The 25,731-nt window shown below is 42.2% G+C and overlaps 1 long non-coding RNA gene across 2 annotated transcripts; it reads right to left on the bottom strand.

Moving 5' to 3' along the window:
- Positions 1-1,923: 1,923 nt before the first annotated feature.
- Positions 1,924-25,527, bottom strand: LOC118652015. 2 transcript variants are annotated; one of them, XR_004966405.1, is made up of 4 exons: positions 25,443-25,521; positions 23,753-23,843; positions 18,087-18,173; positions 1,924-2,143 (listed from the first exon to the last, which is right to left on the bottom strand). It is a non-coding gene; the product is annotated as an uncharacterized LOC118652015 (long non-coding RNA). The 2 variants fall into 2 exon arrangements; XR_004966406.1 differs by lacking the exon at positions 23,753-23,843 and having other exon boundaries at positions 25,443-25,527.
- Between the last annotated feature and the right edge of the window lie 204 nt (positions 25,528-25,731).

Raw genomic sequence — 25,731 nt, 5'->3', positions numbered from 1 at the left:
TCATACACAAAAATAAACTCAAAATGGTTAAAGGACTTAAATGTAAGACGGGAAACCATAAAAATCTAAGAAGAATCCATAGGCAGCAAAATTGCAGACATACGTCGCAGCAATATATTTACCGACACAGTTCCTAGGGCAATGGAAACTAAGGAGAAAATAAACAAATGGGAATTCATCAAAATAAAAAGCTTCATTACAGCAAAAGAAACCATCAACAAAATAAAAAGAAAGCCCAATGCATGGGAGAACATATTTGCTAATGCTATCTCTGATAAGGGTTTAATCTCCAACATTTATAGGGAACTCATACAACTTAACACAAGGAAGATAAAAAATCCAATAAAAAAATGGGCAAAGGACCTAAATAGACACTTTTCAAAAGAGGACATACAGAAGGCCAAAGGACATATGAAAACATGCTCAAAGTCACTAATCATCTGAGAGATGCAAATCAAAACAACTATGAGATACCATTGCACACCTGTCAGAATGGCTATCATCAACAAATCAACAAATGACAAGTGCTGGTGAGGATGTGGAGAAAAAGAAACCCTCATGCACTGCTGGTGGGAATGCTGACTGATGCAGCCACTGTAGAAAACAGTATGGATTTTCCTCAAAAAATTAAAAATGGAACTGTTATGGGTTCACTCAGCGAGATAGACCACCGACTCAGAATTTAAATTTAAGAGCCTTTATTAAGCTGGCCAGCTGACTACAGTTACAGCACCCTGCTGAAGCAAAGGCTGAACCGCAGCACCGACTTCCATGGCCAGCTACTACATTTACAGCATCCTGCCGAAGCAGAGGCTGAACTGCAGTGCAGACTACAGGAGTTACAGCGTTTTTATTTGCAAAAACTACAAAGTTACAAAACCTTAGTTCCCGACACAGTACAGCATCATTACAGTGACTACCTTCCTATCTATGTGTTCTAGGAACAGAGAGTACAGCATGCTGGGAAGGGGCCATGAGAACATATCTCAAGGCCTGGCTGGATGTCAGTACCTTCCTATCTATGTGTTTTAGGAACAGACAGCACAGCACGACCCGTCTGGCCAAAGCGCCAGATATGCAGCCCAGCACAGAACTCCCATTTGACCCAGTGATCCCACTTCTAGGAACATATCCCAAGAAACCAGAAACACCTATCAGAAAGGATATATGCACCCCTATATTCATAGCAGCACAATTTACAATAGCTAAGATTTGGAAACAGCCTAAGTGCCCATCAGCAGATGAGTGAATTAAAAAAACTGTGGTACATCTACACAATAGAATACTATGCTGCTGTAAAAAAGAAGGAATTCTTACCATTTGCAACAGCATGGATAGAACTGGAGAGCATTATGCTAAGCGAAATAAGCCAGTCGGAGAAAGATAAACATCACATGATCCCACTCATTTGTGGAATATAATAAACAACATAAACTGAGGAACCAAAATGGAACCAGAGTCATAGAAGCATCAAACATGTCATAGCAACTGGCTGTTCGGTTGTTTCGGTTGTTCCACTGTTTGGTCTATTTGCATATTAGCCTTTTATTATATAGGAAATTTAATATATACACTCAAATTCTGACAAATGCTGTTGGATGTTATTTCTTAGCCAGCATCAGGGCCACAGGATTTGGGTATGGTTCAGCCAGGAAAAGTCTGGCCTGAATGTCCTAGAGCAGCGGTTCTCAACCTGTGGGTCGCGACCCCTTTGGGGGTCGAATGACCCTTTCACAGGGGTTGCCTAAGACCATCGGAAAACACATATATAATTACATATTGTTTTTGTGATTAATCACTATGCTTTAATTATGTTCATTTTGTAACAATGAAAATACATCCTGCATATCAGATATTTACATTATGATTCATAACATTAGCAAAATTAGTTATGAAGTAGCAACGAAAATAATTTTATGGTTAGGGGTCACCACAACATGAAGAACTGTATTAAAGGGTCGAGGCATTAGGGAGGTTGAGAACCACTGTCCTAGAGGCAAAATGCAAGTTTAACTCTATCTTCCAGCAGCATCAGGCATTCTGGATGGTGGAGAGAGAATTTGTTTTTCACCATAGGATGAAGAGCTAAATGGTCATCTTCTTGCCCTCTGCTTTGCACTCACAGACACGTGCACTGGAAACCCTGTTAAAAGAACATAGTTGCAATTACAGGTTTTCATGACAGGGCTGACTTTTCCACTAAGTACAGGGGAGTCCGTTGCCCACAAGACTTTAGGGACCCTGAGAATGTTCTAATTACAGTCATTAATACTTTATATGTTGACAGAGGTAACTAGACTTATTGTGGTGATTTAATATATATAAATATCAAATCACTATGTCATATAACTGAAACTAATATGATATTATAAATCAAGTATACTTCAATAAAAATAACAAAATCAGAAGGAAAGGAAAATAACTTTTTGGACACAGAAAATGTTTTAATATATAGCATTAATATATTTGTCTTTGTACCAATATAGTTATAAAATATAAGTTTTAATATTTTGGGGGGCAAAAGAAGCCCACAAAGGCAAAATGGCCTCAGGCCCAACAAAATCATAATGTGACCCTGATCTGACTCTTCACTTTTCTCCTTACAAATGTGAATGCATAACACAAGTGGGGTTATCTGTCTGCATGCCATTTAACCTTTCTGTAACATAAAAATATATCATGAGTATGTTTCTATGTAAGTGAGTATCTACTTATCCTTAACTAGTGTCTGCTCTTAACTAATGCTAGGGCTGTCCTGAACTAATGATAATTTTTTGCCTGCATAATATTTATTATCTTCAGAAGGCTAGCATAATTTTAGCATAACACTGATATTTGGGTTTTTAATTGGTTTCTATTTTTGTTACTATAATTAGGAAAATAATAAGCAGACTCATAGACAAATTAGGGTATAAGCAATTTTGAAGATTTAATAGCAGAGGATTTTCTACAATTGATGAGCTATCAAGTCACAGATTGAAAAATCTCTATGCATCCTAACAGACGAATAAAGAGATTACACACTGATGTACATCATAGTAAACGTTCTGAAAAACAAAGACAATGTCTTTAAAGTAGCCAGGGGAGGGAAAAGGGCACTTTCAAATGAACAATGACTAGACAGCTAACTTCTCAACAAAAACAATTTAAGACAATGGAATGAAAAGTTTAAAGTGCTGAAAGAAATCTACTAACCTAGAATTCCATACCCAGCAGTAATTTGCAAAAATGGTGGAGAAATAAAAAAAAAAAATCAGAAAAACAAAAGCTGTGAGATTTCATTACTAGGTTACAATAAAGGAAACAATTTATAAAGGTAGTTTTTTCAGAGAGAGAAAGGAAGAACAATCAGAAAAGTAGGAAGAAATTAAGAACAACAAAAAAAGGTAAATATGGCTCTGCTGGCATAGCTAAGTAGTTGAATGTCACATTAACTGACAAACTAAGAAATCACGGTTTGATTCCTGGTCAGAGCACATGCCCTGGTTGCAGGATTAGTCCCCAGTGTGGGGTGTGCAGGAGAAGCTGATCAATGATTCTCTCTCATCATTGATGTTTCTATCTCTCTCCTTCTCCCTTCTGAAATCAATTAAAAAATATTTAAAAATATAAATACTAACTTATGAAACTGTAATGTCTGGTGGGCTTTTTAATATGGAGAGAATTAAAGTATATAACACAATGGCATATAAATCAATATATAAGAGTTAAAATATCTAAGGTGTTTACATTTTCTGGGAATAGTGAAAGTGCCAACATAAATTCTGATATATTAAAGACGCGCATTGTAACTTACGGGTAACCACTAAAAGAACAGTAAAATTTCAAGCTAAGACAGGGAGAGGAGGAAATAAAAAGTTGATCTAAAAAAAACTTCATGTAGAAGGGAAAAATAAATCTGGAATAGGCAAGACAAAGAAAATACACTTAGTAAGATGTAGATATAAACCCAAACATATCAGTAGTTACATTAAATATCAATGGACTAAGTGTTCTAATAAAAAAGTAAAGATCATTAAACTAAATAATAAACAAAATCCAATTGTTTGCTATTAACAGGCGCCACATCTAAAACATAAGGATATATATGTCGACAAGAATAGGAAAAGATAAACATGCAAACACTCAAAGAAAGCTGGCATAGCTGTGGGGGTTTTTTGTGTATGTGTTTTTTTTGTTTTTTTGATAAAGTATACTTTAAGGCAAAAGAGCCTTATTAGAGATAAAGAGAGGCACTTCAAAATAATGAAAGATCCAGCTCATGAGAAAGACACAGTTCTAAATGTTAATGCACCTAATAGCATAGCCTCAAAAAGTAGGTTAAACCACTATGCACAAAAGGAGGGTATTCAAATGGCTTATAAGAGAAGGTAGGTAAGCAACACCATTAGTTATTAGGGAAATACAAATTTAAGCTGTATTGAGATACCACTACACACTCATCAGAAGGGTGAAAAATGAAGGCTGAAAAATGGAGGGTGAAAAATGAAGGCTGAAATTTTAGTTGTGGGCAACTAATATTCTTACGTAATTGCTGGAAGGAGTAAACAAATGGAAAATATCGACTAAAGCTAAACATATGTCTGCCCTAGAACCTATTAACTCCACTGATTGGCATATGCCAGGAGAAATGCGTGTATGTATTATTCATCAAAAGTCATGTTGGAGGACGGAAGATGGCGGCGATATAGGCAGATGCGTCCCAGGTCGTGTCCCAGAGCAAATGGAGTGAGCAGCTGAAACTAATAACATCCACCCCAAATTGGCGAAATTGCTCAGCTGGTGAGACGGTTTGCAGCCGGGAAGAGCAGAACTCCCCTGGAAAGGTAAAAAAAAACAGGGATTTGGGCAGGAAAGTTTGCCAGACCTCTGAGCCCAGAGAGTCGGAGGGAGACCGCGTGGCAGACAGCCGCGTCCCTTGGGACAGGCACAGCCCCTGACGGGGGAAAGGAGAACCGTGGGATTCCTGGCGCCACCGTGGGAATTGAGAGCTGGGTTCTGTGATCACAGAGGACTGAGCCTAAAGGGGGCAGCCTGAAGAGCTGACTAGACCATGCAGTCCTGGTAAGAGAAGAAGCTTACAGAAACCAAGCCTTCCCCGTTTCCGCCGCCGGCGTTTGTTTGTTTGTTTTCACTGAATCCTGTTCATGGGACATTTCGGATACAGACAATCACCTGTGCTGAAGAGAGGGAGAGTGTGGGGAGGAGTGGAATCTGGGGAGAGACTGAGGAGAGAAGGGGGGCCGGGAGAGGTGGCAGCGAATTGAGTGCTGAGACACCCCTGAGCCCAGGACTGGGGCAGCCATTCTCTCCGGAGAGTGAGACTCCTCCCCCCAGCCCCCAGGCAAGGAGCACAGCCACACCCAGATTCCACCCTGTATGAGATCAAGGATTAAAATAACCTGATCAGTCCCTGGGAGTTAACAGGGTCTGGCCTATAGAGGGATTTTCAATCCCAGCAACAACACAGTGCCGGTAACTAACTATTACGCAGCCAGCTCTGGGCAGTGAACTTCCACTGGACAGAGAGGCCCTATAGCCTCAGAGGCCATCCCCAGAACACTGCCACCCAGAGGCTGACCCACAAACTGACTCTTTGCTAAACACAAAATAAGGCAGTCTGGGAAACAAATGCAGCCTGCTTTAAAATAAGGACTGTGGTTTACAACACAGAGGAACAGTGTATCCCAGGGAAACTCAACACTCTCCTGAATACCTGGCAGGTCTAAGGCGAGCCACACTGAAGAATAGAAGAACCGAAGGGCCTTCACTACTGCAATTTTTTTTCTTTCTTTTTTCACCTTTTAACTAAGAAACCAATTTTTTTTTTTTTTTTTCTTCTTCTTTTTTTCTTTTCTTTTTTTCTTTTTTTTGTTATTTTTAAATAACCTGATTTTACCCTTTTAATTACTACCTTCTTATTTTTAACCAGTATTATTACTGCTACCATTTTACCATTTTTTAAAGTGCCATTTTATTTTCTCTTTATTTTATTTTGGAATTAGTGTTCTCCATTCTATTCTCATCATTATATTATTGGTTGTTTCTAGTTTGCATTCATCTCCAGGGAGCTGTTTCTGGAATTTGTTGGGATTAATGGCTGTTCTATAGGAGTATTCTCCTCATATAAAAAGTCTCTTCCCCTCTTCCACTTCATTCTCTCTTTTTGCTCTTTTTTTTCTTTTTTTCTTTTCTTTTCTTTTCTTTTCTCACTTTTATTATCCTCCCTCCTTTTTCCCAATTTCATTTTTGCACTCCTTTTTTTTGGTCCCTACTTTTCTTTTCTTTTTTCTCTTTTATCTTTTTCTCTTCCTTCTTCCTTATCCCCTAATTCTCTTAATTCGGGTGGTCACCTTTATATGGGGTTATTAATATCGTGAATATATATGTGTATAGTGCCTGGTACGTGGTGCCTTGTTGTGTTGTATTTTGTGCCTTTAAATCAACCCAGCAGATCCAAGCAACAGCAACCTCCTGAGCACCACATCCTCTGCTGAGGAACAGCAGCTGTACGTGAAACCTCACCCCACCAGCCAGAAGAGCCACCACAGCTGTGAACAGCACCCACCAGAGGAGCTGCTGCCAACTGAAGAGCAACTGCTACTACAACCGCCCGAAGAGCAACCACAGACCAAGGAGTCACTGCCACCAAGGGAGCAACCACTGAACGACTCAACGTCTAGATATGTCAGTGAGATCAAACATGGGTAGACAAAGAAACCCCCAAAGGAAAGAGAAGGAGGACTCTTCAGAAAAGCAGCTAAGTAATACAGAGGCATGCAACATGACAGAAAAAGAATTCAGAATAAGGGTCCTAGAGTGCATAAACAAGATGGAGGAAAAAATCGACAACCTCTGCAAGAAGCAAGAAGAAACAGATGAAAAAATCGATAACATATGGAAGAAGCTAGAAGAAACAGATGAAAAAATCAACAACTTAAGTAAGACCCAAGAAGAAATGAAGAGTGATATAGCTGCAATGAAAAACTCCATTGAAAGTATCAACAGCAGACTAGGAGAAGCGGAGGACCAAATTAGTGAATTAGAAGACAAGGAAGCAAAACACACCCAAAATGTACTGCAATTGGAGAAAAAAATTAAAAGACAGGAGGAGAGCCTAAGGGAGCTTTGGGACAACATGAAACGAAACAACATACGAATAATAGGGGTACCAGAACAACAGAAGGATGAACAAGGATTAGAAAACCTATTAGAAGAAATAATATCAGAAAACATCCCTGAGGTGGGGAAGAAAAAAGTCACACAAGCCCAGAGAGTCCCAAACAAGGTGAACCCGAAAAGACCCACACCAAGACACATCATAATTACCATGGCAAATGTTCAGGACAAAGAGAGAATCTTACAGGCTGCAAGAGAGAGACGGAAAGTTACATACAAGGGATCTCCCATTAGATTGTCAAATGATTTCTCAACAGAAACACATCAGGCCAGAAAAGAATGGACAGAAATTTACAAAGTGATGCAAAGCAAAGGACTGAATCCAAGAATACTCTATCCAGCAAGGCTATCATTCAAACTTGAAGGGGAAATAAGAAGCTTCACGGACAAAAAAAGGCTAAGGGAGTTTATCACCACCAAGCCAGCAATGCAAGGAATGCTAAAGGGACTGGTATAAAAATAAGAAATAAAAAGCTCAGAAAGAAAACAGCCACACAAAAAAAGAAATGGCTACAAACAAGTACCTTTCAATAATAACTTTAAACGTAAATGGACTAAATGCTCCAAACAAAAGACATAGAGTGGCTGAATAGATAAAAAAACATGATCCATACATCTTCTGTCTACAAGAAACCCACCTCATTAGAAGGGACTCACACAGACTGAAAGTGAAAGGATGGAAAAACACCTTTCAGGCAAATGGAAAGGAAAAGAAAGCTGGGGTAGCAATACTTATATCGGACAAAATAGACCTCAAAGTGAAGGCCATAACAAGAGATAAGGAAGGCCACTTCATAATACTAAAGGGATCAATACAACAAGAAGATATAACCCTGGTAAACATATATGCACCCAATGCAGGAGCACCCAAATTCATAAAAAAACTCCTGGAAGATATCAAAGGAGAGATCGACAACAATACAATCATAGTAGGGGACTTTAATACACCACTGACAGCACTGGATAAGTCCTCTGGACAAACAATCAGCAAAGATACAGCAATCCTAAATGACTCACTAGATCAGATGGACTTAATAGACATCTTCAGAACACTTGACCCCAATGCCATGGAATATACATTCTACTCATGTGCTCATAAGACATATTCACAAATAGACCATATATTGGGTCACAAGCAAAGTATCCCCAAATTCAAGAAGATTGAAATCATAAAAAGCAACTTCGCAGACCACGATGGCATAATATTAGAAATAAACTACAATAAAAACAACGCAAAATACTCAAACACCTGGAAGCTGAATAGCATGCTATTAAATATTGATTGGGTTACCAATGAAATCAAAGAAGAAATTCAAAACATCCTGGAAACTAATGACAATGAAAACACAACAATCCAAAACCTATGGGATGCAATGAAAGCAGTCCTGAGAGGGAAGTTTATAGCTCTACAGGCCTATCTCAAAAAACAAGAAAAAATGGTAGTAAATCATCTAACTCTACAACTCAAAGAACCGGAAAGAGAGCAACAAGAAAAGCCCAGAGTGAGCAGAAGGAAGGAGATAATAAAGATTAGAGCAGAAATAAATGACATAGAGACCAAAAAAACAACACAGAATATCAATGAAACAAAGAGCTGGTTCTTTGAAAGGATAAACAAGATTGACAAACCTCTAGCCAGACTCACCAAGAAGCAAAGAGAGAGGACCCAAATAAACAAAATCAGAAACGATAGAGGCGAAATAACAATAGACCCCACAGAAATACAAATGATTGTTAAAAAATACTATGGACAGCTCTACTCCAACAAACTAGACAACCTGGAGGAAATGGACAAATTCCTAGAAAAATACAACATTCCAACACTCAATCAGGAAGAATCTAATAATCTCAACAGGCCAATAACTATGGAAGAAATTGAAGCAGTCATCAAAAAGCTTCCAGCAAACAAAAGCCCAGGACCAGACGGCTTCACAGGGGAGTTTTACCAAACATTCAAGGAAGAACTAAAACCTATCCTCCTCAGACTACTACAAAAAATTCAAGAGGAAGGAACACTTCCAAGCTCATTCTATGAAGCCAGCATCACCCTAATACCAAAACCAGGTAAAGACAACACAATGAAAGAGAATTACAGGCCAATATCCCTCATGAACATAGATGCCAAAATCCTCAACTAAATCTTAGCAAATCGGATCCAGCAGTACATCAGAAAGATCATACACCATGACCAAGTAGGATTTATCCCAGGGATGCAAGGATGGTACAATATCCGCAAATCAATAAACGTGATACATCACATAAACAAACTGAAAGAAAAAAACCACATGGTCATATCAATTGATGCAGAAAAAGCATTTGACAAAATCCAACACCTATTTTTGATAAAAGCTCTCAGCAAGGTGGGAGTAGAAGGATCATACCTCAACATAATAAAAGCCACATATGACAGGCCCACAGCCAACATCATACTCAATGGACAAAAACTAACACCATTTCCCCTAAGAACAGGAACAAGACAGGGATGTCCCCTCTCACCATTCCTGTTCAACATAGTACTGGAAGTGTTAGCCATTGCAATTCAGCAAGAAGAAGAAATAAAAGGCATCCAAATTGGAAAAGAGGAAGTTAAACTGTCCTTATTTGCAGACGACATGATATTATACAAACAAAACCCTAGAGACTCCATCAAAAACATACTAGACTTAATACATGAATTTGGAAATGTAGCAGGATACAAAATTAACCCCAAGAAATCTGAGGCATTTCTATACACCAATAGTGAACTTTCAGAAAGAGAGATTATAAAAACAATCCCGTTTACCATCGAACCAAAAAAATGAAGCTACCTAGGAATAAACTTAACTAAAGAGGTAAAAGACCTCTACTCAGAAAACTACAGGACATTGAAAAAAGAGATAGAGGAAGACATAAACAGTTGGAAGAACATACCGTGTTCATGGATTGGTAGAATCAATATCATTAACATGTCCATACTACCCAAAGCAATCTATAAATTCAACGCAATTTCCATTAAAATACCAACGTCATACTTCAGAGATCTAGAACGAACTCTCCAAAAATTCATCTGGAATAAAAAAAGACCCCGAATAGCTGCAGCAATCCTGAAAAAGACCAATGTAGGTGGGATCTCAATACCAGATATCAAGTTGTATTACAAAGCCACTGTTCTCAAAACTGCCTGGTACTGTCACAAGAATAGGCATATAGATCAATGGAATAGAATAGAGAGCCCAGAAAGCGGCCCAAACCAATATGCTCAAATAATATTTGACAAAGGAGGCAAGAACATACAATGGAGCCAAGATAGTCTCTTCAATAAATGGTGTTGGGAAAATTGGACAGATAATGCAAGAAAATGAAACTAGACCACCAACTTACACCATACACAAAAATAAACTCAAAATGGATTAAGGACTTAAATGTATGACAGGAAACCATAAAAATTCTAGAAGAATCCAAAGGCAACAAAATCTCAGACATATGCCGAAGCAATTTCTTCACTGATACAGCTCCTAGGGCACTTGAAACTAAAGATAAAATGAACAAATGGGACTACATCAAAATAAAAAGCTTCTGCACACCAAAAGAAACCATCAACAAAACAATGAGAAAACCCACTGTGTGGGAAAACATATTTGCCAATGTCATATCTGATAGGCACCTAATCTCCAAAATTTATAGGGAACTCATACAACTTAACAAAAGGAAGATAAACGATCCAATCAAAAAATGGACAAAGGACCTAAATAGACACCTTTCAAAAGAGGACATTCAGAAAGCCAAGAGACATATGAAAACATGCTCAAAGTCACTAATCATCCGAGAGATGCAAATCAAAACAACAATGAGGTACCATATCACACCTGTCAGACTGGCTATCATCAACAAATCAACAAACGACAAGTGCTGGAGAGGATGTGGAGAAAAAGGAACACTCGTGCACTGCTGGTGGGAATGCAGACTGGTGCAGCCACTATGGAAGACAGTATGGGGTTTCCTCAAAAAACTGAAAATGGAACTCCCATTTGACCCTGTGATTCCACTTCTAGGACTATATCCCAAGAAACCAGAAACACCAATCTGAAAGGATATATGCACCCCTATGTTCATAGCAGCACAATTCACCATAGTTAAGATCTGGAAACAGCCTAAGTGCCCATCAGTAGATGAATGGATTAGAAAACTGTGGAACATCTACACGATGGAATACTATGCTGCTCTAAAAAGGAAGGAACTCTTACCATTTGCAACGGCATGGATGTAACTGGAGAGCATTATGCTAAGTGAAATAAGCCAGTCAATGAAGGAAAAATACCACATGATCTCACTCATTCATGGATAATAGAGACCATTATATACTTTTGAACAATAATAGATACAGAGGCAGAGCTGCCTCAAACAGATTGTCAAACTGCAGCGGGAAGGCCGGGGAGGGTTGGGTGGCAGGAGGTAGGGGGGTAAGAGATCAACTAAAGGACTTGTATGCATGCATATAAGCATAACCAATGGACATAAGACACTGGGGGATAGGGGAGGCTAGGGGACTGTCTAGGGCGGGGGGATAAAATGGACACATATGTAATACCCTTTGTAATACTTTAAGCAATAAATAAAAAAACAAAAACAAAAAAAAAGTCATGTTTATAAGGATGCTTATGGAAGGATTTTTCACAATAGCCCCTGGTAATGGGGAGAATAAAATAAAATAAGCATTGCTAAGAGAGTCATTCAAAATAAAGTCAGGAGGCAGCGGGGCCTGTGCGCACCTTGTGCCTCAGTTCTCAGAGTTGCTAAGTTGTTGGCCTGCTGCTAAATTCAGCTCAATGCCCAGCCATAAACATCATAGAACAACTGCTGCAAGAAAAAAAATGGACACACATGGACTTTACTCCCTCCTTTAGTTTTCACCTCTCCCATTTGCATTTTGTAACTAATCATTCCCTCTTAACCCAGCCAGGATCCTTCATTTGATGAAGGACCATAATGGGGACCACACTTGTAAATGTCTTCTCTATAAAACCCTGTCTTTCTTTGTTCTCTTCAGAGCACAATTTGGTAGCTACTTGAATTTGTGACTTCCGGAATGCATTTATTTTTGCTCAAATAAATGCTTTTATTCTTTGCTACAGCCCAAACCTCTTTTTTGGTTAACCCCCCAAACTGGAGATAATTCAAATGTCCATCAGTAGTAGCATGGATTAATAAACTGTGCTAAACTTTTACAATGTAAGTTTATATAGCAATCAAAATAATGAACTACTGCTATGTGCAGCAGTAGGAATAAAGCTCATAGACATAATATTAAGTAAAAGAAGCCAGACACAAAAGAATATATACTGGCCCTGACCAGTTTGGCTCAGTGAATAGAGCGTTGGCCTGCAGACTGAAAGGTCCCAGGTTCGATTCTGGTCAAAGGCATGTACCTTAGTTGCGGGCACATACCCTGTGGGGAGTGTGCAGGAGGCAGCTGATCGATGTTTCTCTCTCATCAATGTTTCTAACTCTCTATCCCTCTCCCTTCCTCTCTGTAAAAAAATCAATAAAATATATATTTTTCAAAAAGAATATATACTGTATTATTGCATTTATATACATTTCAGGAACAGGCAAAACTTAATGTTATTACCCTCAGTCGAAAAAACTAGATTGGGGAGAGGGGCAGCATACTGACTTGGAAGGGCATAGGAAGCCTGAAGTGCTGGAAAAGGAATAGATCTTGATTTGGATTGTGTGGGTATTTACATAAAATTCATTAAAATGTATATGTAAGTTTTATGTACTTTATGTATGTTATATCTTAAGAAAAAACACATAGGGAGAAACTAAGATGGCGGCATAGATAAACACCGGGAAATTGCTGCTTCCCACAACAATCGATAAATGCATCAAAAACACAAGGTAGACATCATCCAGAACTACAGGAGGGCTGGCTGAGTGTAAATTCTACAACTAGAAGGAAAGAAAAGCACACTGCGAGCGGGAGGAGCTGCGGAGGTGGAGTGCAGAGGTACGGGGGCTCACGCGCGGAAAGGGTCTGGCACCTGAGGACGCGGCTGTCTTTTTGAATCCAGAGGGAGACACAAGCTCCCCACGGCTCTGAAATCCGGTTCCGGGAAGTCTCTGGGGACCCAGGACTCATACGGGGAGATACTGGACTGTCTGGCAGCGGGCGAGCTTGAGAGCGGCTTTCCCTCAGAGGTGCTTGCAGCCATTGCAGGGACACTGGGACTCGCGACTCCTTAGGGCGGGGCTGAGGCTCCGCCATAGCTGCTTTCTCCGCCCTTTGATTTCTTGAGACCCCGCCCCGCCCAGGCTGCGGCAGAGGCTTTTGCATATGAATGCCCCGGCCATTTGCAACCTGTAATTACCTAACCGCAGCCGGGCCAGATAGACCCAGAGCTTCCAAGAGAAGGCCCAAGGCCCCACAGCGGCTTGCATTGCTACACAGCTGAGCATCATCAGGGCACTTCCAAACTCCAAAAAAAAGGAAGGGGAATCTGCAGTTCTCTTCATAGTTCCTGTTGTGTAACCTCAGGCAGAGGCTAAATTAGCACCTCCTTAGATCCAAGAGCCACTGTACCCAGTGGTCAGAGGGGAACCATCCAGATCACAACTCCTCAGATCCATAAGGGACACACTCAGGGTGCAGTCTCAGTGAGCACCAAAGCCCCACTGAAGCAAGTCTTGCCCCAGAAGGGTGTCTCCAGCACAGAAGTTCTCCCACTGCAGACACAGCTGATTCTCGCTGCCAATTGCCCTGGAGGTCAATTCCTCCCAGTGATCCTACAACAACCAAGGCATATCTACAACAAGACTGTGCACAAAGCCCACAAGGGGGTGCACCAAGAGTGTCCACCTCAGGTAATTGGGGAGGCTGAGCCACTGGGCCCTACAGGACACCTAGCACACAAAGCCACTCTATCAACACAGGGAAGCAGCCAAAATGCGGAGACAAAGAAACAGGTCACAAATGGCAGAAATGGAGGAAAGCAAACGACTGGATATAGAGTTCAAGGCCACGTTTATAAGGTTTTTCAAGAATTTTATGGAAACCGCTGATAAATTTAATGAGTCCCTCAATAAGTATAGTGAGACCATGGAGGACATGAAAAAGGACCAACTAGAAATTAAGCATACACTGACTGAAATAAAGAATAATCTACGGAGATCCAACAGCAGACAAGAGGATCCCAAAAATCAAGTCAAAGATTTGAAATACAAAGAAACAAAAAATACCCAACTGAAAAAGAAAAAAGAAAAGAGATTCCAAAAATATGAAGATAGTGTAAGGAGCCTCTGGGACAACTTCAAGCATACCAACATCAGAATTATAGGGGTACCAGAAGAAGAGAGAGGGCAAGATATTGAAAACCTATTTGAAGAAATAATGACAGAAAACTTCCCCCACCTGGTGAAAGAAATAGACTTCCAAGTCCAGGAAGCGCAGAGAACCCCAAACAAAAGGAACCCAAAGAGGACCACACCAAGACACATCATAATTAAAATGCCAAGAGCAAAAGACAAAGAGAGAATCTTAAAAGTAGCAAGAGAAAGACAGTCAGTTACCTACAAGGGAGTACCCATACGACTGTCAGCTGATTTCTCAACAGAAACCATGCAGGCCAGAAGGGAGTGGCAAGAAATATTCAAAGTGATGAATAGCATGAACCTGCAACCAAGATTACTTTATCCAGCAAAGCTATCATTCAGAATAGAAGGTCATAGAAAGAGCTTCACGGGTAAGAAAAAGCTAAAGGAGTTCATCACCACCAAACCAGCATTATATGAAATGCTGAAAGGTATTCTTTAAGAAGAGGAAGAAGAAAAAGGAACTCTTACCATTTGCCACAGCATGGATGGAACTGGAGAGTGGATAAATACCACATGATCTCACTCATTTGTGGAATATAATGAACAACATAAACTGATGAACAAGGACTGATCCAGAGACGGAGAGGCATTGATTGGACTGTCGGGCTTTGGAGGGAGGGTAGGGGAGGGTGGGGGTAAGAGGGAAAGATCAACCAAAGGACTTACATGCAGGCATATAGGCCTAACTAATGGACACGGACAACGGGGGGGGGGGGGGTTTGAGGGCATGAGCGGAGGGGGGGGTAGAGGGTAACGTGGGGACAAGGACACATATGTAATATCTTAATCAATAAAAATATATTAAAAAAAAAAGAAAAGAAAAAACACATAGAACATAAGCTGATAGAACTAGTTACAAGGAGAAATAGACAAAGCTACAGTTATATAAAGACTAGAGGCCCAGTGCATGAATTTGTGCATGAGTGGGGTCTGGCAGATCGCAGCCAGGCCTGTTGGGAGGAGGAGACAGTGGGAGGTTGGCCACCAGCCCACCACAATTGAGGTTAGATCAGGGCCAGGCCAGCTGGGGGGAGGGGCTGCAGGCAGTTGGCAGGCCAGCCCTGCCCCTGATTGGTGTGGGCGGCGGGGATGATCTGGGGTGGGGCAGCCTCGGGGGAGAGGCTGCAGGAGGTTGGCTGGCTGGCCCCACCCCCTGATTGGGCCTGTTTGCTGGCCACAGTGGGCATCATAGCAACAAATCATTCTGGTTGTTACCGTGTTCCGGTCACTGGCTTTTTATATATATAGACTAGAGGCCCAGTGCACAAAAATTGGGAGGAGCTTCAGTCACCCGCCAGCCTGAAAATGGCCCTCAGCTCCTCACACAGACTGGCCAGGCACCCCAGTGGGGACCCCCACCCTGAAGGGGGTGTGCCCTCAGCCCCACTTGTGCCCTCTCACAGTCTGGGACCCCTCGGGAGATAACGAACTGCTGGCTTAGGCCCACTCCCGGGTGGCAGAGGGCAGGCCCAATCCCTAGGTGCCTGCCCCGCAACCCCTGGTCTGGCTCAGAACAAGGCCGATTGGGGAGTTGGGGCACCGCCCCCTGTCATGCACAGAGCAGGGCGGATCGGGAGATTGCGATGCCACCCTCAGTCACGCTCAGGGTAGGGCCAATTGGGGGGTTGGGGCGCCGCCCCTGTCACACTCAAGGCAGGGTTGATGGGAGGTTGCGGCGCCACCCCCTGTCATGCACAGAGCAGGGCAGATCAGGGGGTTGGGGCGCTGCCCCCTGTCACACACAGAGCAGGCCCATCAGGGGGGTTGGGGCTCCTACCCTGTGTCACACAGAGCAGGGCCAATCAGGGGGTTGGGGCGCCTTCCCCTTTCAGGAACCGAGTAGGGCGGATAGGGAGGTTGTGGCCCCGCCCCCTGTCACATACAGAGCCACAGGGCGATCAGGGGGTTTGGGCGCTGCCCCCTGTCACGCTGCTCCAGGGGCCAGGAGGCCTCGCGGCTCTGCTGATCCCAGTGCTAGGAGGCCTCACTGCTCCGCTGTTCCCGGTGCTGGGAGGCCTCGCGGCTCCGCTTGACACAGGGGCAGTGAGGCCTTGCGGCTCTGCTGATCCTGGTGCTGGGAGGCCTTTGCTGCTCTGCTGATCCTGGTGCTGGGAGGCCTTTGCTGTTCTGCTGATCCCGGTGCTGGGAGGCCTTTCTGCTCTGCTGATCCTGGTGCTGGGAGGCCTTTGCTGTTCTGCTGATCCCGGTGCTGGGAGGCCTCGTGGCTCTGCTGATCCCTGTGCTGGGAGGCATATTACCCTTTTACTATATAGGGTAGAGGCCTGGTGCACGAGTGGGGGGCCGGCTAGTTTGCCCTGAAGGGTGTCCTGGATCAGGGTGGGGGTCCCGCTTGGGTGCCTGGCCAGCCTGGGTGAGGGGATGATGGCTGTTTGCAGCTGGTCACACCCCCTTCAGGGTGGGGGTCCCCACTGGGGTGCCTGGCCAGTCTGGGTGAGGGGTTGAGGGCCATTTTCAGGCTGGCAGGTGACTGAAGCTCCTCCCAACCTCTCCTTTTTTCCTTTTTTTTAAATTCTGGAATTTATTTACCTTCTATGGCTGTCACTGGAGCTGAGAACTGGCTTTAGCTCAGACCTCGACTGCTGAAAGCAGGTTTCTGTGCTTTGTTTACCTTCTGTATTTGAAACTTTGTTGCGACTCCAGCTCTGAGATCCTGGCTGACTGAAAGCAGGTTTTGTTTAGCTTCTATATTTGTAACAATGTTTCTTAGAGAACAGCCCAGAGCTGGGCTGCTGCAGGCGGGGAACGTTGGCTTCCTCCGTCACTGGAGCAAGCAAGCCTCCTGTTCACGTCAGTTGCCTGGCTGCCGGCCGCCATCTTGGCTGGCAGTTAATTTGCATATCGCCCTGATTAGCCAATGGGAAGGGTAGCAAAGTTACGGCTAATTACCATGTTCCTCTTTTATTAGATAGGACTAGAGGCCTGATGCACGAAATTTCTGCAAGAGTAGGCCTTCCTTTCCCTGGCTGCCCACACCAGCCTCCCTCCAGCACCTGGGACCCGGGCTTCCCTTGAAGCCTGGCTTCATATGGAAGGTCTTCTGGTCTAATTAGCATATTATGCCTTTATTATTATAGATATTTGACACATCTGTCTCAGTAACTGATAGAACAAGCCAATTTTCTTATTTTTTAATGATTTAATTTAATTTGTTATTATTTTTTAATCCTCATCCGAGGATATTTTTCCATTGGTTTTCAGAGAGAGTGGAAGAGAGAGGGAAAGACAGAGAGAAATATTGATGTGAGAGAAGCACATCGATTGGTTGCCTCCTGCATGAACCCAGACCAGAGTCCAGGCTGGGGAGGAGTCTGCAACCGAGGTACGTGACCTTAACCAAAATCAAACCTGGGACCCTTTGGTCTGCAGGCTGACACTCTATCCACTGAGCCAAACCAGCTAGGGCAACAAGCTGATTTTAGAAATCAGGTAAAATGTAAAATATTAGAATGACATGATCAGCAAATGTGACCTGGTGGACACACAAGGAACAGTGCACCTAAAAACTGGAGAAGATGCTTTATCTTCCAACTCACATTGAACATTTACAAATCCAGCCACCTGACGGTCCACAAAGCAGGTCTCAACAGCTTAGAGACTGAAATCATTTAGAGCATCTTTGGCTGTAAGGCAAATAGGTAGAGATCAATTTAAAATGATAATTAGAACATTCCATGTATTTGGAAATTAAAAAACTTTTAATAGCCCAAAGGTCAAATAAGTAATCACATGGGTGGGAATTGGAAAACATGTTTTTAAACGAGTTATAATAAAAACACCTGTTGAAACGTTTGAGATAGAGCTAACATCATGCTTAGAGAGAAGTTTATATTCTTAAATGCATATATTAGAAAAGAAGAAAGACTAACTAATTAATTAGCTGAATATCATATCAAAAACTAGACAGCAAACTTAATCCCTTTAGTCTTTACCACTTCTCTACCTTTTCCGTTCACTTGCTCTCGCCGGAAACAGTGATCTATGCGTTCCTTAGGTTCAGGGATCATGTCTGTTCTTCGTATCCCCATTGCTTATTAAAGTACCTTGTACATGTTGATACTTGTTTGAACTGAACTGAATTGAGCTCATAGTTAGTGCCTTAGCGTTGTTGGAAACCGGGGATCTCATATTAAAGCACTGACAAAAGTCAGGCAGGTGATGTGATGCATGAGGCCACCAGGATGGGGAGGGTAGCAAACTGGTGGGCATGTGCCCCATTTTCAGGGAAGACTGCTGCTGTTGGCCCTGCTGATTGTTGCCATGGGAGAATGCTGGCATGGGATGGCTAGTCTCCTCCATTTGTTTATAAGAAGGCAGAAATTCAGATTTTGATGTGAAATCTCCATTTTTAAAAAAAATTTAAATAATTTTTATTGATTTCAGAGAGGAAGGGAGAGGGAGAAAGAGATAGAAACATCAATGATGAGAGACAATCACTGATTGGAAGCCTCCTGCATGTCCTCCGACTAGGGATGGAGCCCACAACCCGGGCATGTGCCCCTACCGAGAATTGAACCATGACCTCTTGGTTCATAGGTCAATGCTCAATCACTAAGCTGCCGGGAGCCGGTCCATCTTTGCTGTTTCAAGGGACCTGGCATATATGGCATACTGTTCTTAAAATGTTTGCTAACCTTCTTGGCACTATGTGTTTTAACCAAGGTCTCTGAGAAAGGTTGTTTCCCCAGGTAGGGATTTTCCCCTGAAGTTAGGGAGGGAATAAAACCTCTTAACTAGTGCCAGGTGGGTAATTAATCACTTTAACTACGAACAATCATGCTTAAGCTACATAATCTTTACTCCCTGGAATGAAGATAAGAAATGCCCTAACCTTTGTAATAGAGATTGATAAGATTGAATCAACTGGTATAAATACAGATGTAATAAGACAGAACTTAGAATACAGAACTTAGAACACAGAACCAAGAGAGACAGAACCTAGGCACAGAACCTACACAGAACGTTCTCTAGAGACAGAAGAACTTCGCTGGAGAGAACATGGCAAAAGTTCCTGGACAGAAACTGGCCTCAGAACCTAGAGACAGAACTTAGCGAGAGAACATGGCAAAAGATCCTGGACTGAACCTGACTACAGAAATTGGCAAGAGAACCTGACTAGAACCTGGTGACTGAACCTGGCTGGAGAACCTGGACAGAACCTGGCTGGAGAACCTAGCGAGGGAACATGGCTACTGAACCTGACTATAGAACATGGCAAGAGAACCTGACTAGAACCTGGCTACAGAACCTGGCTGGAGAACCTGGAGAACCTGGAGAACCTGGCTGGAGAACCTAGCAGAACTTCGCTGGAGATCCAGACCAGAACTTGGCTGGAGATCCTGGCTAGAGATCCTGGCTAGGCTGCTGATCAACTGAATGCTGTCTCCATGTCATTCCTTCTTCGCCAACTCTGTCCACACCTTTGGGGACCCCTGGACCCGCTGGGGTTGGACCCCGGCACTAAGCCACACCAGCCAGCTGAAATTTCCATTTTTAAAGTCTCAGAAATGAATTTTTTTTTTTTTTTAAAAATACAGCTAGTGCCAAACCAAACTATATGGTTCTATGGCTGCCAGTTTGAAACCTTGAGTTTTACTTCACACCTTAAGAGATGGGAATGTATGTTACATCTAAATACGTATTTCACATCCAAATGCCCTGGCGAATAGACTCTTGAGCATCAAGCATATTTCGCCTGAAGAAAAGGATAGTGGCTGCTTCCTAATTAGATTTCTGGGCCATACCTGTAAGAGGTTTGCAGGGTTTTAGAAAGCCTTCTTTGTAGCTGTTTACCCCACCTGAATCAGACACATGTTCCCAATGATTTTTTCCTCCTTTTGTTGTAATATTCTTAATGACACATTCTGATTTTTCCCTCTGTTTTGTACACATTTGTCTCCACTTCTGCTTTTGGGTATTTATGGAAAATATGCTCTTGCATTGTTTTTCAGCTATAACATTTGCATGCAATTATGACACTTTAAAAAATAGGAGACCAGGGGGTTTGAAAAAAAATAATCTTTTGGGAGGGTAAGCAAATGGAAAGGTCAGCCTTTAATTTTGTTAACATCCCAGTTACATGGTGGCAACCCTTATGATGATTTCAGTCCCTTGCGGTGCTGGTCTCTTTTTGTTCCAGGGACAGGGACCAAGCTCAAGCGAGGAAGAGTTGATTGAAAAGCTCATGTTTTCCACTGGCCAGCAGAGGTCACTATTTCAAAGTTGTTAGAGGGAAAATGTCTACAGTTCACAGGACTTCTCTTTTTGTCTGGAGGTTTTATTCATGGTACTGGTGGGAGATTTTTTTATTCATATCTTTTGGTATTTTCCAATGTTCTTTAAAAATCAGTTATTTTTATAGATTATGTTTAAAAGTGTTGATGGCTTCAGTGGGCTTCTGTAGACCATTGCTTATGGAAAGATAACCGCAGCCATTTACTGAGCTCCCAAGAGGTGCTGGGCTCTGCGCTCCACACTCCACACACATTATCTTTAATAGCCACCTGTCTTCCAGGGCTGTTGTGAAGTTTCCCTCCGTTTTCTGGAAGAGGAGCCGGAGGCGAGAAGTGAGATGCTAGTGGATATGGGAATCAGATGCAGGGAAATCTATCTTCAGAGCTGGCTCTTAAGTTTTACAGAGCTGTATGTTTTCCCAAATAAAAAATATTTTAGCAGTTTGAAACAACAATTCCTTGAAATGTAGAGTGATTTATATAAAAAAAATACATATAATTTTTTAAATCCTCACCTGAGGATGTTGTGTGTGTGTGTGTGTGTGTGTGTGTGTGTGTGTGTGTGTGTGTGTTTATTTTAGAGGGAGAGAAAGGGAAAGAGAAAGATCAATGTGAGAAACATCAATCGGTTGCTTCCCACACATGCCCCAATAGGGGGATCAAACCTCAACCTAGGTATGCGCCCTGAGTGGAAATCAAACCCGTAACCTTTTGGTGTATGGGACGATGCTCCAACCAACTGTGCCACCAAGCCAGGGCAAGAGAAGTATATATTTTTGAATGAAATCTTAGAAATAGCTTGCTGGTTTTCCTTTTGGAAATTTCAGCCTATTATTTGTTAGGAGAAGATAGACTTGACTTCTTGGTCTTCCTTGAAAATGGGGACTGTGATGTTCTCTCAGGCCTTGCTTCTTTTCCGCATGCAAACAAATATTAATAATACAGTATTTCCAAAAATGTGTCAAGATTAAGACCTATTTATGCTAAAGTGTACTGAAAAGATTTCTTATTTAAGTTTACTTGTCCAACTGAGAACTTCCTAACTTTCAAAAGAAGTAAACTGTCTGCAAATGAAAAGATAAACCTGTTTTAGTGCACTTTTATTTGTTCACTACAGGCCCGGTGCATGGAAATTTGTGCACTCGGGGGGGGGGGGCGGGAGGGGGGGGGGATTCCCTCAGCCTGGCCTCCCTCCACCATAGGCAACCTGCACCCTGATTGTGGGATGGTGCCAGCTGGTGAACGGCCTGCCCTGCCCCTCCCATAGCCCCCCTACCACTGCCACCGCAGCCCTCCTGATCCCCGTTCACCGTCCCCTCCCTCTGCTTGCTGGCACCCGCCTTGGCTGGCCAGCCCCACCCCACACTGACCTGTCATTCCTCTGTTCAGTTGATTTGCCTATTAGCCTTTTATTATATAGGATGTTTTAAGTAGCCAGAAAGTTTCATAAAGCTGGAGTGTTCTGAGAAGACGGCTGTGTTCAGCACTAGGCGATCAGTGGTCAGTTTGGCACCCACCACCCACCTGGGTTCGCACTGAAGGGGTCACGTGAGAAGAGTAAGAAAAGGCTTTGTCTTTTTCAGGTTGCTGTGAAAGGATGTTTGGTTCTTATAAATTGGCATGGCATAGTGATGTCTATTGTTCTTCTTATGAATTTTTCAATCTTCCATGGTTGCCATTAGCTAAACCCCATATTACCCTTTTAGATCTTCTTAATTAACTATAAGACAAAGCTGGTTTATTGTTGTTATCAGCACATATTCAACACATGTTCACAGGGATGGCAAGCAGCTCAGAGTAGTAAAACTACCTCTAGTGGGGAGAGAGACAATGGATCTAAGTACACATTGTGTACACATTGTGTGATGGTAAGTTCTGTGAAGGAGAAGCAGATAAGGGGGTGGGGCTCTATTTTATAGAGGGTGGTCAGGAAAGACGTCCCTGATAAGGTGAGGTTTGGCCAGAGGCCGGAATGAGGTCAGGGAGAGAATACGTGGATATTTGGGGGAGGAATTCCAAAAAACAGGACTCTAAGACCAGAGGGGTGCATGTCTGGTAGAGTCAGGGGATAGTAAAGTGCACAAGATGGCTGGGCACAGTGGTTGGTGGGGAATGCTGTGTGGTAGCCGTGAAGGTGGTGAGAGACAGACAGGTCTGCGACCATTGTGAAGGACGACTTGATGAGAGTTACAGGTGGGATGGTTGTGGGGTTTGAAAGGAAACAAGTCATTAATATTGACTCCAATTTGGCCTGAGCAGTTGGTGCAATGAAGTTGCCATTTACTATATAAGAAAGGAATGGTAATATGGGAGTGGGATTGGGGAGTGAGATGAGTTAGTTATGTTTGGCTGAATATAACTGAAAAATACAAAATAATAATGGACTAAGTAATGTAGAGATTTATTTATTTATTTATTTATTTATTTATTTATTTATTTATTTATTTATAGTTTATAAAACAAGATTAAAAAAATGAACTGTCTTGCCCTCACCAGTTTGGCTCAGTGGACTGAAGGTCAGCTCACAGACTAAGAGTCCCAGGTTCACTTCCAGTCAAGGGCATGTACTTGGGTTGCAGGCTCGATGGGTTGCAGGCTCGATCTCTTGCCTCCATCCCCAATCTGGGCACATGCAGGAGGCAACCAATTGATGTCTTTCTCTCTCTATCTCTCCCCCTTCCTTCCACTGTCTCTAAAAATCAATGGGGAAATATCCTCAGGTAAGGATTAATAAAAAACAAACAACAAACAAACAAACAAAAGGTTGTTTCAAGGTGACTCCCTGAGGTAATCAGTGACTCAGGCTCATTCTAGCCCCAAGGTGTGGTCCTCATCCTCAGGACCCCTCTGGCTACCTGAACTAGAGCCATCATGTTTGCATTCCTGGTGACAGAAGGAAGAAGAAAAAAGAGAATAGAGTACCCACTTCCTTTTAGGAAGACTTCCTAAAAGTCCACACACTTACTTACCCTTGCATCTGACTGGCTGAAGCGTAGTCATATGGCCACATCTGGCTACAAGGAAGTCTGAGAAATGGCTTTTCAAGGTTGTGTGTAACCCCTAAATAAAATTGGGGTTCTGTTACGGAAGTTTTGAATGAATATTAAAGTAAGCCACCAGCTCTGTTCCCAAGAGTTTGGAGTTTAATTTTGGAAAAAGAAAGTTCTAATCTTATCTCCAGCACTATCAAGCTGTGTGACCAAGCTGACATTCCACATCACTAAACCTCTATTTCAACTGCAAAATAAAAGAATTGGACTGAAATATATTTAGGTCCCTTTCTAACCCTAATATTCCATGAGTCTTTGAGTTTGTCATATAGTAAGGTAAATATAAGTTTTAGAAAAAAGTATTAGAAGAAAATATTATGCAAGAAGATGACTATCAAATGTCTTAAAACTGATTTTTTGCAATTGAAAAATTAATTTCAAACTTATTCATGAATGCAGTTCCTTTCTTCTATTTTTCAGAATGATTTCTGCATATGGGTATTGATGATTTTAATATGTGCCTGAAAGGAAGCATGTGAATTTCATAATACTAATATGTATTGGATGAACTTGATATTTATTTTATAGTAAGAAAAATTTAATAAAAATGTGAATAATCAACTAATCCATTACTTAACTTCATATACACATTTCTGTTAGCCTCATTTACCAACTTTTGACCTGTTCAACCAATTTAGAACAGGTATTCAAATCAAAAACTACAGGATATCTTCATGTACATAGAAAATCTATGGCTTTCAGGAGGTCTGCATTTTATTATTGGGAATACACTAAGTACACAAATAGGCCTGTACAAAGACAAGAACAGTTTTTCTGAGAGGGGTTTCACGTGTTTTCTGTTTGGGACGGAAGCAGGCTATACAGAGAAGGGGCCATTTGTGGTGGCCTTGGAAATTTGGATGGGCCTTCCTGGGTGTGGTCAGCCACAAAGGCGTTCTAGATGAAAAGAAATGAAGCATCAAGCTACAGGGAATGTGCCAGTTCAGGAAAGAAGGATGTGGGGGCATGATGGAAAGATCATGGTATTTAGGTCAAGTAGACCTGGTGCTAAATCCTGAATGTACCACTTGCTAGCTGAGAGCTTGGGCATGTCACTTAAGCTTTTAGGGTCTCATATTCCTCATCTGTAATAGGAGACAAGATTACCGTCTTCATAGGGTTATTGTATGTGCATATGTAGTATCATCTGCAATAATTTATACACAGGAACTTGCCACAGGGCATGGTACTCTGTGCTTGCATAAATAATAAGCCCCTTCTCCTATATGGGTAACCGCTATTGTCCCTCATCACTTTATACGCTGTCAAATATTAATGCTCTTATGAGCAACAATTTTACCTGCATCTTATATTGTCTGATTCTGTTTCCCTACAAATACAGTGACATGCTGAAAAACAACTAAAGTTTCTATGGAAAAGCAATTGCATAGTAAAGAGAATGAGGTAAGGGTATAACCTAGTGACAGGGTAATTGTGGCATATTTGCTTCCAGAAGCCACTGTGAAGGATGAGCAATGCCTTGGTCCATCCAGGGGAAGTTACAAACTCTAAACTGCTATTCTTGCAGACACACAGCCTTTCTCTTCCCCTCCCCTTCTTCCCCACCTCCCCCACCCCAAAACACAGGCTTCTCACGTTTACTTCCTACCTAAAGCTGCACTTCAGCCTCTTCTCTCCATTGCCAGCAACCTTGGCTCCTCAGCACCTTCTTCAGCACTTCGGACTGAAGTTCAGCTTCCTTAGGAAGTAGGAGGGAGGGTTCAGGCAGGACTCAGGGAGACTCAGCTGGGAAACTGGCCCAGTGATTCAGACAAGAGATGACGCGGGCGTGGCAAGGAACATAGCGGTGGAGATGAGAGAAGCACTCACACAACGTACTTAGGAAGTAGGAAGCATAGGCCTTGGAGTCAGAGGTGAACGGAGGGAGAGAAAGAACC

The sequence above is a fragment of the Myotis myotis genome, unplaced genomic scaffold (assembly GCF_014108235.1).
Source record: "Myotis myotis isolate mMyoMyo1 unplaced genomic scaffold, mMyoMyo1.p scaffold_m19_p_3, whole genome shotgun sequence".
Lineage (NCBI taxonomy): Eukaryota > Metazoa > Chordata > Mammalia > Chiroptera > Vespertilionidae > Myotis > Myotis myotis.
The sequence above is the reverse complement of the archived record's forward strand: the minus strand, read 5'-3'. Positions and strand labels throughout refer to the sequence as shown.